Source organism: Heterodontus francisci, chromosome 33 (assembly GCF_036365525.1).
Source record: "Heterodontus francisci isolate sHetFra1 chromosome 33, sHetFra1.hap1, whole genome shotgun sequence".
NCBI lineage: Eukaryota > Metazoa > Chordata > Chondrichthyes > Heterodontiformes > Heterodontidae > Heterodontus > Heterodontus francisci.
Window position 1 is genome coordinate 45,697,931 of NC_090403.1, and position 13,070 is coordinate 45,711,000.

Below are 13,070 nucleotides of genomic sequence, written 5' to 3' on the forward strand. Positions count from 1 at the left end.
CATCGAGGTCCAGATTCACGACCAGATAAAAGAGATGGAAAAAGACAAATAATGGCACTCAGATTCTGCTGGTGACAAGCTGCGTGTGACCTTGGAGAATTGGGAAGGTGCAGGGGCAGTGGGGGTGATGAGGAGGGAATAAAGTAATAGGGGGGAATGGAAATAGAAATGGAAAATAATTAAGCTGGTTGTTCTGTGGGAATGCGCACTGTGGCATGTATCCTAAAATATAATAGGCCTTGCCGGATGGCGCAGACTCTTGCCATGGTACCAGGCACCCTCAGGCCTCTCTCCGGTAACCATTATTCGGAGTCTGCACAGTGCCAGCCATTACGGGCAGCACCACAGACAAACCCAAGTATGATCTGTCCGTCAAAACTGGAGACAGAGGAATAAGAACACGTTAAGTATTCATCTCATTAATACGACCAAAGTAATCTCCAGTTGTAGTCTATTGTGAGAGGGGCACTCTGATGTCAATTGGCCTGTAATTTAAATTCCTTGCATAACTCACAAGAATTGGCTGATATAACTGGCCTTGTACAAGTAATAGGGAGCATTTGTTTGGTACTGAGGCAATGGGAAGACCCTCACGTTGTGTCTCCACTGATGACTTAAAGCAGGAAACATCACCAATTCTATTTGTTTCTGGGTCTTTGTCCCAAATCCATTGAGGAAGAGCAGGGCATTCATTCCCATTTTTCCCTCCTCCCTCAGGCTGGGATACATTTCTTTGGGCACCAGGTGCTCAAAAGTGACCGTAGAATGATAGAATGTTGCCGTTCAACAACAACAAAATACAGCAACTTATATTTATATAGCACCTTTAATATAATAAAATATCCCATGGGGCTTCACAGGAGCAATATAAAACAAAATATGTTACTGAGACACATAAGGAGATATAGAGATAGGTTTTAAGGAGCACCTTAAAGGAGGAAAGCGAGGTAGAGAGGCAGAGAGATGTAGGGAGGGTATTCCTAGGCAGCGAAAGGCACAGCCACCAATGGTAGAGCGATTAAAATTGGGGATATTCATGTGGTCAGAAGTAGAGCAGTGCAGATATCTCGGAAGGTTATGGAGGAGGTTACAGAGAGAGGGAGGAATGAGGCCATGGAGGGATTTGAAAGCAAGGATGAGAATTTTAAAATTGAGATGTTGCTTGACCAGGAGTCAATGTAGGTCAGCGAGCACAGGGGTGATGGGGAAATGAGATTTGGTGCGAGTTAAGACAAAGGCAGCAGAGTTTTGAATGACCTCAAGTTTACAGAGAGTGGATTGTGGAACACCAGTCAGCTCAGAAGACGGTCATTCTAGAGGCCTGCTACCCGACCTGAACCCGACGGGACTCGATGACATGTGTCGGGTTCGGGTTGGGTCGGACCCATCTTCCAGGGCCGGCTTTCGGGCTCAGGTCGGGTTGGGTCCAGATCGAGTCGGGTCGGGCCGGGCCGGACACACACGGTAAATGCTCTGTTGGTAAGTATTAAAAAGAAAAAAAAAAAACTTACCTGAGCTGGGAGTCCGGGACGAAACTGAGTCTGCGCACTGAGCGAGTGATGTCACTATGATGTCTCGCGCATGCGCTGCAGCTTCTTACAGGTTCGATGTCAGGAACGTAAGTAAAAGGATGGTCGGGTCGGGTCGACTAATGGCGGGTTGGGGTTGGGTTGGGCTCAGGGCAAAATTGCAGGGACTCGGGCCGGGTCGGGCTCGGGTCCGCTGTGGTTCGGTCTGGGTTCTTTTTCCCCACCTAAAGCAGGCCTCTAGGTCATTCAGCTATCTGGCCTCTTTGACAGAGTTATAAAATTAATCCCACACCCCTGCTCTTTCCACATAGCCCTGTAAGTTCTCCCACTTCACGTATTTATCCAATCTCCTTTTGAAAGTTACTACTGAATCTGTTTCCACCACTCTTTCAGGTGGTGCCTTCCAGATCATAACAACTCACTGCGTAAACATTTCTTTTACTTAACGTGTTCTTATTCCTCTGTCTCCAGTTTTGACGGACAGAGCAGGCTTGGGTTTGTCTGTGGTGCTGCCCGTAACGGCTGGCACTGTGCAGACTCCGAATAATGGTTACCGGAGAGAGGCCTGAGGGTGCCTGGTACCATGGCAGGAGTCTGTGCTATCTGGCAAAGCTTATTATATTTTAGAATATATGCAACGCTACAATTTCCCACAGAACAACCAACTTAGTTATTTTCCATTTCTATTTCCATTCCCCCTTCCCTTTATTCCCTCTTCATTCCCCCATCCTGCCCCTCCACCTTCCCAATTCTCCAAGGTCACACGCAGCTTGACACCAACAGAATCTGAGTGCCATTATTTGTCTTTTGCCATTTTATTTTTTATTTTATTTAGAGACACAGCACCGAAACAAGCCCTTCGGCCCACTGAGTCTGTGCCGACCAACAACCACCCATTTATACTAATCCTACATTAACCCCATATTCTCTACCACATCCCCACCATTCTCCTACCTACACTAGGGGCAATTTACAATGGCCAATTTACTTATCAACCTGCAAGTCCTGGCTGTGGGAGGAAACAGGAGCACCTGGCGAAAACCCACACAGTCACAGGGAGAACTTGCAAACTCCGCACAGGCAGTACCCAGAACTGAACCCGGGTCCCTGGAGCTGTGAGGCTGCGGTGCTAACCACTGCGCCACCCTTGCACTGTGCCATTGCTTGTTTTATCAGGTCAGGAATCCGGCAACTGAGCAGTGCACCAAACAACAACATCAACCTGTATTTATGTAGGTCCTTTAACCTAGTAGAACATCCCAAGGCACTTCACAGGAGTGTAATCAAATAAAATTGGTCAAAAAGGTAGGTTTTAAGGTGCGCCCTAAAGGAGGAAAGAGAGACAGAGAGAGGTGGAGAGGTTTAGGGAGAGAATTCCAGAACTTAGGTCCTAGACAGCTAAAGACACGTCACCAATGATGGAGCGATTAAAATCAGGGCTACTCAACAGAATATAATTGGAAGCACACAGACATCTCGGAGAGTTATGGGGTGGAGGAGATTACAGAGATAGGGAGGCGGCAAGGCCATGGAGGGATTTGAAAACATGGATGAGAATTTTTAAATTGAAGCCTTGCGGGAATAGGATTCAATGTAGGTCAGTGAGCACAGGGGTGGTGGGTGAGGTAGGTAGGGGCAACAGAGCTTTAAATAACCTCAAGTTCTGGATGGTAGAAGATGGGAGGCCAGCCAGGGGTGCGTTAGAACAGTCAAGTCTAGAGATCTTTGGTTCATTTGACAATTATCTTAAATCTGTGTCCGCTGGTGACTGACTCTTCTGCCAGTGGAAACAGTTTCTCCCGATTTACTCAATCAAAGCCCTTCATGATTTTGAATAGCTCTGTCAAATCTCCCGTTAACTTTCTCTGCACGAAGGAGAAAATCTCCAGTTTCTCTAGTCTCTCCACATAAATTGAAGTCTTTTCTCCCTGGTACCATTATATATGAGAGTGCCTGGATAATAACTGAACGGCAGAACAGTCTCGAGGGGCTGAATGGCCTACTGCTGTTCCTATTCAATCAACACAGCTGAGCTCAGTCTTGCCTCTAGTAAGGGCTCCCTGGATAGCAACCAAGGGGGGAGCTCTCAACCCCAAAGACACTGAAGCCAATGTTAGCTCCCAACTGCTGCCCCTCCTGAAATCAGCGTTCAACATGGGGAATCAACCCGGCTTGCTGGTATTATTAACAGGCATCACCCTTGCTTTCAGAACCCCTCATTACCCTTCTCCTCAAAAACCCCTTGCCTTCATCTTGTCCTCTCCCACTATCACCACATCCCGAACCTCACCAACAACAATGGGCGGCACAGTGGCGCAGTGGTTAGCACCGCAGCCTCACAGCTCCAGCGACCCGGGTTCAATTCCAGGTACTGCCTGTGTGGAGTTTGCAAGTTCTCCCTGTGTCTGCGTGGGTTTCCTCCGGGTGCTCCGGTTTTCTCCCACATGCCAAAGACTTGCAGGTTAATAGGTAAATTGGCCATTAGAAATTGCCCCTAGTATAGGTAGGTGGTAGGGAAAATATAGGGACAGGTGGGGATGTGGGATTAGTGTAGGATTAGTATAAATGGGTGGTTGATGGTCGGCACAGACTTGGTGGGCCGAAGGGCCTGTTTCAGTGATTAGATTAGAGATACAGCACTGAAACAGGCCCTTCGGCCCACCGAGTCTGTGCCGACCATCAACCACCCATACCACCCATTTATACTAATCCTACACTAATCCCATATTCCTACCAAACATCCCCACCTGTCCCTATATTTCCCTACCTATACTAGTGACAATTTATAATGGCCAATTTACCTACCAACCTGCAAGTCTTTTGGCTTGTGGGAGGAAACCGGAGCACCCGGAGAAAACCCACGCAGACACAGGGAGAACTTGCAAACTCCACACAGGCAGGACCCAGAATCGAACCCGGGTCCCTGGAGCTGTGAGGCTGCAGTGCTAACCACTGTGCTGTATCTCTAAAACAAAACTTATATTTATAAAGCACCTTTAATGTAATAAAATGTCAAAAGACGCTTCACAGGAGCATTATAAACAAAGTATGACACCGAGCCACATAGGGAGATATTAGGTCAGGTGACCAAAAGCTTGGTTAGAGAGGTAGGTTTTAAGGAATGTCTTAAAGGAGGAAGGCGAGGTAAATAGGCGGCGAGGATTCCAGAGCCTAGGGCCTAGGCAGCCAAAGGCAAGGCCACCAATGGTGGAGCAGTTAAAATAGAGGATGCTCAAGAGGCCAGAATTAGAGGAGCGCAGATATCTTGGAGGATTGTGAGGAGATTACAGAGATGAGGGGGCTGCGAGGCCATGGAGGGATTTAAAAACAATGAGAATTATTTACGGAAGTTTTATTGAACTATCTTTTATTCTAACTCATGGAAATTACACATTTAAGTTCCTACAGCTGTGCATAACCACAGCAACAAAAATAAAGGAGTGAAAGCACCTGTGGCAATCCATACTGGAGCCTTTTTCAGCAGGCCTCTCTGCCCTGAGTTCTAACTCCTACCACGATCTATGCCTTGGCTCTGTGCCAACACAACACAGTGACTTTGCTAGATCATATCAGTTGTAAACATTAGTCTTTAGAATATCAGAAATACGAACATTCGAAATGGATGGGCAGGAAAAGACTAGCTTGGTCTATCAGGCCTGTCCCACACCATAACGTGGCTGCAGCCTCATGACTAAACCATTCTTTTTAACCTCCACCTCTCAACCACCTCCTCAGCCATGTAATTTCCAGAGAGAGGCAAAAGAAAACAACAACAAAAATACTCCAAAAAATTTCCCTCTGATCCTCCTTAGGTGATCAAAAAACAGCCCAGGAAACCACATGGACCCAATGACCCAGAACCAGCGCAGCATCAGCCACAGAAGCACATTTACAAGCCACTTTCTACTTAATAAGCAAGCTGTTTGAAAAACAGTGATTCCTAGACAAAGCATGGGGTAAGCAGAGTTCCCAACATCAGGGCAAAAGTTAGAAATGAGATTTAAGAGCTCTCCTATAGCTCAGTAATTTATCCACTCAGTAACTAACCCTTAGAAACTGAAGGTTTAATCTCCCAACGCACCAGGTCAGGATGGGCTCAACTGTGATGCCTCCCATGGTCAAATGGCCTACCTACATTTACCGTCAAGGCTGACAGATCAATAAAGGCCACTTGACCAAGGTACAGGAGAGGGAGGAAAATTGTAAAAATGTGAGATTTATAATCAAAGAGTGAGCTGAATTGCAAACCGTTTTAAACACATGGAGCCGAAATTCCTTTTTTTTTTAGGAGAGATACATTAATACATTTTTAAAATCAAAATGAGTGGATCCAATATGGATTCAGCTTGGCTCCGATTGGAAAGTCCTTTCAGGCTTCTATTAAACTAAGTTGGTTGAATGTGGGGCAGGGGTGAATTCATTTCATTGCAATTAGGGAGGACTGTGATCTGAGATGTTTGCTGCACATAGTCAGTGCTGTGTTGTGAGAAAAAGGAAGGAATAAAATTAAGCTGCAGTGCACTGCCACTGGCCCTGGTCTTTCTCCCAGTGGTGATGTTTCACATGTAAACCTCGCTAGTGACGATGGCAGGCTATTGGACATCAGCAACCCTCCTGCTCCCAGCTAGTCAAGTCTGGTCCTGTCCTCACTTGAATGTTCATCGGGCAGTGGCCAGGAATGAGTAACTTTCCTCCTTTCAAAGGTGCCGAAACCAACTGTGACACCTCTACAGTTGGCACTGCAGCAAGTAACATTTGCGCCACACAAGTGCCAGGCAATGACCATCTCCAGCAAGAGAAAATCTAACCAGCTCCCCTGACGTTCAACAGCTTTACCATCGCTGAATCCCCCACTATCAACATCTGGGGGTTATCATTGACCAGAAACTGAACTGAACCAGCCACATAAATACTGTGACCTCAAGAGCAGGTCAGAGACTGGGAATTCTGCAGCAAGTAACTCACCTAATGACTCCCCAAAGCCTGTCCACCAACTAGAAGGCACAAGTCAGGAGTGTGACGGAATACTCTCCACTTCCCTTATGGGTGCAGCTTCAACAACACTCTAGAAGCTCAACACCATCCAGGACAAAGCAGCCCACTTGACTGGCACCCCACAGAACCATAGAAAAATTACATCACAGGAGGAGGCCATTCAGCCCGTCATCCCCGTGCTCCACCACCTTCAACATTCACTCCCTCCACCACCGACACACAGCAGTGTGTACTATCTACAAGATGCACTGCAACAACTCGGCAAGCCTCCTTTGACAGCACCTTCCAAACCCGCAACCTCTACCACCTCGAAGGACAATAGCAGCAATTGCATGGGAACACAACCACCTGCAAGTTCGCCTCCAAACCACACACTATCCTGACTTGGGACTATATCGCCGTTCCTTCACTGTCGCAGGGTCAAAATTCTGGAACTCCCTTCCTAACAGCACGGCGAGTGTACCTACCCCACATGGACTGCAGCGGTTCAAGAAGGCAACTCATCACCACCTTCTCAAGGGCAATTCGGGATGGGCAATAAATGCTGGCCTAGCCAGTGACGCCCACATCCCACGAATGAATAAAAAAAACGAGCTAACTCAGCATTGGCCATAGAGTCTCTACAATCTTTTTATTCTCTTCTGCCTTCCTGACAGTTTAGTAGGTAGTACAAAAAGTTACAATACTTCCATGTATTAAGATTGTTTTTTCTCAATTGCTAATGCCTCCACTAAGACACTGCCAGAACTGTTCAACTAACACGTGGCAAGAAAACTGGTGCTAACAGCATACATAGGACCACATAAAACCTTGGGAACAATTATAGACTTTGTGCAGCCATCGCCAGAGGATGGGAATATAGCAATATCCACAGGTGCACAGGACCAGACATATTACACAGCGTCAGAATGTAACTTGTCACAAAATTGGTAAAATTGACTAAATAAAGACAAGAAGTGCATGTAAAACACCTTTTCTATAACCATCCCAAGGCACTTCATGAGTTGAGGCCACAGGGGGTGGAAAGGAAAAATCAGACACTGGCGGACGAGCTACAGGAAGTGACCAATGGCAAAGTGGAAGAGCTAGGTTTTGAGGAGGGCTCTAAGAGGATAAAAAGAGAAGGGGTTTAGGGAGAGAGTTGCAGAGAGCAGGAGCGGAATGGCTGAAGCTCTACCATGAATGGTAGAACAGAGGGAAAAGGAGTTGCATCACAGTCCAAACTCAAAAGAGGTGCGATACCAGGCTGGAGGAGGTTGCAGATGTCGAGTGAAGCAAGGCTGCAGAGTGATTAGCCAACAAGGATTTTGAAATTAATGTGTTGTGGGGATGGGGAACCAGTGGACGTCGTTGAGGATGGGGGGGGGGGGGGGGTGAATGAGATGAATGGTTGGATAGGATGAGTTGGACTTTGTGTCAGATGGAGTTTCGGAACCCAACAAAAACATTATTAGAGAAATCAAACCTGGGGATGATGAAGATGCACGTGGAAGTTTCAGCAGCGGGAGAGATGAGGTTGGGACAGAAGCAGGCGATGGAAATGATGAGCTTGGACAGGCTGGTTTGAGGCTCAATTATTGGTCAAACAGGATACATGTTTGGATTGTGAAACTATCACAACATATAAACATAATGCAATACTCCATGATACAAGGTTGACTCTTAATGCACTCTGAATTAGCCGCTCAATAGTACAAACAATCATTTCGGGAGACACCACCAGCTTCTCCATCAACTGGACATGCAGCTTTGCTAATATCCTTGACAACCAACAAGTGAAAAAGAAACTACTGATGTTGCTGGTGACATAAATTGTTTTGCTAAATCAACATTTCCCAATATATCATGTACATAACTGAGGAGCTTACATTCCCCAGTATGAGAAAATTAAAACCTGCTCATTTTAATACACATCATCTGCCACGAAGCAGGGCCACCCGTTAACAGTGAGTGGGGGTACTAACTGCACCGGCGGAGAGCGCCTCACTCACCACCCCCCCACAAAGTTGCTGGCAAATCAGTGCCAAGAAACAAAAGACTGTCCACAACAGAAGAAAGATAATTTACCATGGCAGCCACCAACTTCAGGTGGGGCCCACCAAATTAAATGGAGTGGGAGAGGAGACATTGCTGCTTTAAGCTTGAAAGCACACATGCCTATTCTAAGAAAGAGAGAGAGAGAAATAGGAGGAAGGATCTGGGATCAGATCTCCCCTCCCTCCCCCACGCTAAATATTTGGCACAGGGAATTAATGCATTGGGTTTACAGATTCTATTTTAAAAGCCAAGTGTTCAAAGCTTGTACTCGGGAGGTGCTGCTTACCTGGATAGAGGCGGCCGATGGACGGAGCAGCGCTGCTCCGGCTTCTATGCTTCAGAGTGAAAGGGGAGGCAGGCGGCTGCAATGTTACCGAGCCTGGGGCAGGGAGGCTGGGTGGGGGGGGAGGTGGATGTGTGTGGGTGGAGGAGGGAGGGGGGGATGTCTGGGAGTGAGGGGTGGGGTGGCTACAGGAAGGGTCCACAGCAGTAACAACAACAACAAAAAAAAACCCAATGCAACTGTTCCCCAAATAAAGCAGCGGCTACGAGCAATGGCGACAGTGCAGAGTGAATGTCTGCAAAGCACTTCCCCACCCTGGTGCTGGCTCCCTCTGAGGGTGGGGAGCTGGGTCACACTGCAGGCGTTTAAGGTGGTCCATGCAACCCAGCAAAAAAAATCAAAACCTCCCACATCCAGCATAATAATTACCCCCCCACCCCAAAAAAAAAACCTTAAGCAAAGTTATTGGTGCAAGTGTCTCTCACCCTGGTTACTTTTGTTGCAATTTCACTCAGCTGTGTGAAATTGCAACATTTCCCACCCCCTTGGGTTCCTCAAGCCCTGAACAGATACTCTGCAAATGGGGAGGGGAATTGTAAATGCCACATCTTTCTGGATGCTGGGGCACTGACTGGTCATTTTTCAGTCTCCAGTAGGTGCTGAGTTGCCTATTTGGGTCGAGCTGTTGGTCGGGGCATGGGGTTTGGTAGGGTTTTTCAACCAAGCCCAGTTTTGTCTGTTTGGAGTCGTTGCCGGCAGATATTTTTAGTAGGCGGCGCAGTGATTGATTTTTCTCAACTGTTATATTTTATTTTTTGAAGAGTGGTGGGCATTGGTTAAAACTGGCAGCCAGCAACAACGACTTGCATTTATGTAGCGCCTTTAACATAGTAAAGCATCCCAAAATGCTTCACAGGACACTGAGCTGCATAAGGAGAGAAATTAGGACAGAAAGGGAGTTGGTTTTAAGGAGCATTTTAAAGGAGCAAAGAGTTAGAGAGGCAAAAGGTTCAAGGAGGGTATTCCAGAGCTTAAGGCCCAGATAACTGAAGGCACGGCCGCCAATGGTGGAGCGATTAAAATCGAGGATGCTCAAGAGGCTGGAATTAAAGGAGCGCAGATATCTCAGAGGGTTGTGGCGCTCGAGGAGATTACAGAGATAGGGAGGGGCGAGGCCATGGACGGATTTGAAAACAAGGATGAAAATTTTTAAATCGAGGTGTTGCTTAATGGGGGTCAGTGAACACAGCAATGATGGGTGAATGGGACTTGATGCAGGTTGGGGCATTACCAATCTGTGTAAACCAGCTGGCAACTCCACTTGGATGCAGTAATTAACTGCACTGCCCCAGTTTAAGAAACTGAACAAGCCGTCAAGGGTTCGCCCCTGAGCAGTCACCTGTAACCGAAGATGCAGAGACTGTAGATGTGGAGACTGGGTGTGGATGCGACTTCTGAAACTCTCCATATGGGCACACACATGAAAAATGATCACCTGTGAGGGTATCATGGGGCGATAGAGCTGAACCCAGAGTGAATTATTGTCTTCAGTTTTGAAGGAGGGAAAAACTTGGGATAAAAAAGAAATATGAAGTTCCAGGGACTATTTGTTCTCATACTGTACATATTTTTTTACAAATTGGTGTAGTATTGATGGTTTGCACCCAACAAACACAAACTTTACTTTAGACATTAATCGACCTGCTGTGTATTTCCAGCATATTTGATTTTTTTAAAAAGCGAATCAAACTGTAGGGATCTTACTTTTAAACTCCTGGTGAAAATATGAGTAAAATATTCTTCCTGTTGTAGAATATTTTGTCTATAATGTTGTAGAATATGTATAAAATTCATTTATTTTGTCGATAATGTTTAAAGACATATACATTATATTTCTTTAATCTAAGTTTATAAAGAGATCTGATCCTAATGAATATGGTGCTTTCAAGTAACACGGGCCTCCTTAAGAGTGTTTTTCCCCACCCCCTGAGTGGTTTTGCATAGACTCTCAGAGATAGTGACGCGTTTCCCTCAGGCTGGGGGAGGAACAGAGTGAACAAGACCCAGAGAGACAATCGAGCACAGACAATGTAAGCACGTCTGAGCCAGGCTGGGAGTGAGGAGGCAGAGAGACAGAGAGAGAAAGCAAGAAACAGTGCCAGGCATTCAGGCATACACAGATAGAACTGTAAGTTTCCATCAGACCCAGACAGACTCAGAGACAAGGGCAGGAATGAATGTGTGCCTGTGTGTTTAGTAGGAGAGGCACCATGAACAGGCACATGAATCAATAGCAGTGTTTGAATTCACTGCTGACAACAGCACAGTTAGACCTGGGGGGAGGGGGCCATTGAGATTTACAGAGAAAGACACTAAAAAAACAGTGAAAAGGAGAGTGTAGAAAAGGCAGAATACAAGGAAGCAAGATTTGTAAGGACTTTAGTCATTTTTGAAATCCATAATCCACTGGCTTTGCAAATCCTGATCAGATTAATGTACAGTGTGAAACAAAGTGGAGACAGAGACAAGCAAACAGTTGCAGTCAGTTGAAAATAGCAGGGAAAAATATTAGCAATGCCTGCATCAGAAAGAAAGACGGGGGACAATTTGTGGCTCTTCTTTTGAACTAATTGACAAAAAGATATATTTTCCAACACTTAAGTTTTTATTGAATATAGTTTGTAATTTTTAATTATTTCTACTTTTTGTATTTTTTTTGGTTCCTTAGTTCCTCCCTCTTAACCTCCCCCCCCCCCCCCCCCCCCCCCACCCCAGTTTCCCCCCAATTCTTTGATCAGCAGGAAGGAAGAGTTCATCCCCTGGACTCTTAGCAATGCCAGTCCATGGTCACACTATTAGAAACTGCTGTGGTGTCGCTGTAGAGCCAGTTTCCCTCTGTCCTCATCCTAAGGAGGCACTTAGTGTGAATGGCAATTAAACCAAGAGCAGAAGTCAGGTCTTGTAGCTGAGATAGCAAATCTCTACTGGCAGCCAGACCAACGGCTGGAAATCCTACAAACAATGGTCTCCCTCCTTCACCTTTCAAGTGCTTTTTAAATTTTCTCCATGATGCTGACCTGTGCTGGATTATGGATTTACAATCACTGCCAGCCATCCTTTCATCACGGGTACTTCGGCAGTGAGGATTAATCCTTGAGGCCATCACAGCCTGATTCTGGTGCCAGCTATGGTTCAAACGGGTAGCATTCTCACCTCTCTGAGTCAGAAGGTTGGGGGTTCAAGTCCCACTCCAGAGACTTGAGCACAAATTCTAGGCTGACACTCCAGTACAGTACTGAGGGGGTGCTGCACTGTCAGGGGTGCTGTATTTTGAATGAGACGTTAAACCAAGGCCCCATCTGCGCTCTAAGGTGGATGTAAAAGATCCCATGGCACTATTTAGAAGAGCAGGGGAACTCCCCCCAGCGTTCTGGCCAATATTTATCCTTCAACCAACATAGATAATCTGGTCATTACCACATTGCTGTTTGTGGGAGCCTGATGTACACTAATTGACTGCCGCATTTCCTACATTACAACAGAGACTACACTTCAAAAGTATTTCATTGGCTGTAAAGTTGTGAAAAGTGCTATATAAATACAAGTTTTTCTCATGCTCACTGCCTCAACACTGAAATGTGATTACCATCTGTAAGATTTGACCCACGCCCAGCAGTTACTGTTACATGTTTGGAATGCATACCAGATGCAGACATTTCATTCAGATGAAATTAAACCTGTACAGTTAACACTTTACCCCGATCTTTATCTTTTGTCTTCAGTCCACCCCAAAAATATTTTTTAAGAGTCAACAACTAAAGCTAAACAGAATATGAAATGTCCGACGGCCTAATTGGTAACAAGAACGCCATTTGCATTTAGATGGCGCCTGTAACAGAGTAAATCATCCCAAGGCACTTCACAGGAGCGTTACCGAACAGAATTTGACAATAACATAAGGAAATATTAGGGCAGGTGACCAAAAGCTTGGTCAAAGAGATAGGTTTTAAGGAGTGTCTTAAAGGAGGAGACAGAGTTGGGTAAGTGGACTGTCCAGTATGGAACTCGGTCACAGAGATCAGAAAGATTCGGACGTGACTTCTGGTCAATGTCTATATTTTATATTACCTATTTCAAACACGATCATACGTAGAATCATACAGCACAGAAGGTGGCTATTCGGCCCATGGTGTATGTGTTGGCTCTTTGAAAGACCTATCCAATTA

The 13,070-nt window shown here is 45.9% G+C and overlaps 1 protein-coding gene across 3 annotated transcripts in view; it reads right to left on the reverse strand.

Annotated features, from left to right (window-relative positions):
• LOC137348163 (NGFI-A-binding protein 1-like) overlaps positions 1-9,252 on the reverse strand; it is a 48,393-nt gene extending 39,141 nt beyond the window's left edge. Inside the window, exon 1 of one of the 3 annotated variants that reach the window (XM_068013454.1) lies at positions 8,848-9,252. The gene's annotated coding sequence lies outside the window, so the exon portion shown is untranslated. Of the gene's footprint in view, positions 1-1,511; positions 1,538-8,847 lie in introns of those variants that run through there. The other 2 variants (XM_068013456.1, XM_068013455.1) reach the window with 2 other exon arrangements.
• Positions 9,253-13,070: the final 3,818 nt, after the last annotated feature.